This window comes from Papaver somniferum, chromosome 4, assembly GCF_003573695.1.
Source record: "Papaver somniferum cultivar HN1 chromosome 4, ASM357369v1, whole genome shotgun sequence".
Classification (NCBI taxonomy): Eukaryota; Viridiplantae; Streptophyta; class Magnoliopsida; order Ranunculales; family Papaveraceae; genus Papaver; species Papaver somniferum.
The window spans coordinates 34,103,702-34,106,888 of record NC_039361.1 but is presented as its reverse complement, the minus strand read 5'-3'; positions in this window follow the sequence as shown (position 1 = coordinate 34,106,888).

Sequence of the window (3,187 nt, the reverse complement as noted above, 5' to 3'; positions counted from 1 at the left end):
TTGATAAATTTCAGAACCAATGGTTCCAACATTAAAAAACATTAAGAAACCAATTCCAAATTTCAGAAATGTAACGATCAATTTTGAAAAGTTGGGAAGTGCTCACATCACAAATTAGGGTTCTATCCATAAAGTAAATAGCAATTTAACAAATTAGGGTTCAGTCCATACTAAATAGCAATTTAACAAATAAGGGTTCTATCAATACAATAAATAGCATTATATACTTACAATTAATTCATTCTTTTGTCCTTCTTCTTCTTATTATTTTGCTTGTTTGTAACGGAGGTGGTGGTGATGAGTCAATGAGAGGCGCTGCTACCTAAGGTGAAGAAGAACAAAGGTACTATCATCATCTCGTCACCAGCACTTCCATTACAAACTTCTTCTGAAGATTAAGAGTGATAACATATTTGCTGCCTTGAATTTTCGAAGGGATGAAAATCGCATAGCTAGAGCTTCACATGAGCCGGTACAGTCCGGTTTTCTGTTGGAACCGGTACCTGTACCTGGTGTTGACCGGTTCCCCATTTTGAGGACCGGTACCTGTACTTGTACTCGGACTTGTACCTTTACCTGTAATACCGGTCTGGTTCCACTCCGGTACCGGGATTTTACCTGTTATCTTAATACTAACTAAACAGATTAAAAGAAAAAAAAGAAGTTCGTAATTCATAGTAGGCGAGTACACAATCATCTGCACAAATTTGATTAACTTAGCAAACACGGCATTTTAATTTAAAATTGAACAAAGCACTAGTAATGGAGAAGAACCAAATCAATGTTGAAGGCGATTACTCTGGCAGTTACCAACAGATCCATCACCTATTCTATCAATCTCCATAATAGAAAACCCCTTCTCTCATCTGAGTTCAAACACCAAAATCACCACCATCTATCTATTCCATCACAGACACATAATACCCGTACATCTTCACTCACTCTTCAGTATTCATCACCAGCAGCAACACAAACCCAATTCTCTGTCAAACTACAGATACATCTGCTTCTCCCTGTTCTTCAATATTTCAACCAATGGAAGATTTATCCCACCATCAATCGATCTTTGAATATTAATCAATAAAATTCAGTCAAAACCCATCTCAATTTTACCATCAATTTTATCAGGATCACTTTCCATTAAAGGAGATAGGGTAAAAACCATACATTGATACAGCAATCCATGAAGAAATAAAAATAAATTACAAACCTAGTGGAATCAATCCAAATCTCAATAAAACCCTAAATCATATTCAAACATACAATTAAACACGTTAATCAAACATGCAATTAATAATTAAGATGAACGAATTACATGTTATTGACTTGTGAGATGGTGAAGAATGGGAAATTGATTTTGTTTCGCTGATGATGAAGAAGAAATTGGTGGTGATATAAACTCATAGATGGTGAAGAAGAAGAAGAAGTGAACGATGGCGCGTCTGTGTGGTTGTTCTTCACTTTCAGTTCAGAGAAAAAAAGAAAATGAAGAAGAATAATGATGAAAGAAAGAGATGGTCGATAAAAAGATAGATATCTAGACCTAGGATCGACGGCTACCACTAATTTCTTATCAAAAGATCAACGACTATTATCAATCGGGTTTTTCAGACCGGTACATGCTGGGAATGTGTAAGAACCCAGTACCTGTACTACACCGGTTCTCAGTTTGGTTACCTGTACCGGCTACACCGGTTCCGGTACGGTTCTGATCCGGTTTCTCCGGTTCCAGGTTGGTTCACCAGTTCCAGACCGGGTCTTGTGCAGCCTTACGCATAGCTGTGAATCAAATTTGCTTTTCATTTGGATGAAGAAGACCCTACTTATGGTTGTACCCTTAAGTATTTTTATATTGACGTAATGTACCAAGTTTGACTGATTTTTAATGAAGGTTATATTAGTCATTTAGGGGTGTCCGGACCAAAAAGTAGGGTCGTACCAAAAATATGTCTTTTCTTTATATTAGTAAGATTAATTAAGATGATCTGATCTCAACAACAACACTGTAACTTAACAAGTCATATTCTTACGTACCCCCGCAGTACAATGAATTACCATGGTAGTTTTACCTTCTTTTTCCTATATGACTTACCTTTGGGCTTTGTACATAATGAATGAATTGAATGACTTTGTTCTGAATATTGAGACCTTTGTATTCCATGCCTTACAATATTTGTGCGAGTTTCAAGTTATTTTTTTTATAAGCCAACACAAGTTATTGTTATTGGTGTGGTCAAACAAAATGAATCATGGTTTGAAATTTTTCTTGCAGTTGAATTCTGACCAAACCATTTATGGTTTCATCTTATTTATGATGAAACCAAAATTGGTTTCGTCTAATCTTATCCTTACTTAAATTGAATTTTTTTATGAGTTTGAATTGTTGTTGTGTTTGATATCTGTGGATTAGGATTTACAATGCTAGTTGTGATGGAGATTATGTGTTTTGAATCAAAGAAGTGGTATTTGTGTTTAGGTTAAGTCGGAAACTGAAAAAATTGAGTTACAAAATGTTGTTGGTGGGTGCTTTACAAAATGTTATGAAACCGAATTACTTGTGGTAATGTTTAGGTATGTTCGAAACAACACATCTATGCACTTACCTTATTGTACAGTCTTGGATGAGTCGTTCAAGCTTCATTGTTAACCGATGCTCTGCCCAAAATTTTTATTTTGTATACTTTGTTATGTTGCATCTGCATATTTGCAATTTTGTGTCTATTTTGAATGGATTGCTTAAATTTTTGTGGTTATAATAGTTGCTTATATATGCGTTTCAGGAAACAGGATCGATCTTCGACTAAGGTTCACTTTGTTTAGTTACATTTCATCTGTCAGTGTTTTCGAAGCTTTGCGAAATAGCATTAGGCATGCCATGTTAATCATGACATTTCAGCAATGTTTTTCTATCAATGAACATGTATAATACCTCTTATAATTTTTCTTGCAGTTGAATTCTCACGAAACCAATTATGGTTTCATCTTATTTATGATGAAACCAAAATCGGTTTCATCGTATTTATGATGAAACCAAAACTTTTGGTCGGTGGTGGTGGTGGGCGGTCGTGGTGCTGGTGGCGGTGCGACGGGTGTTGGCGGTGGTGCTGGTTTTGGTCGGCGGTGGTCGACAGTGGTGGTGCTGGCTGGTGGCGGTGGCTGGTAGTGGTGGTGAAATTGCGCAATGGCG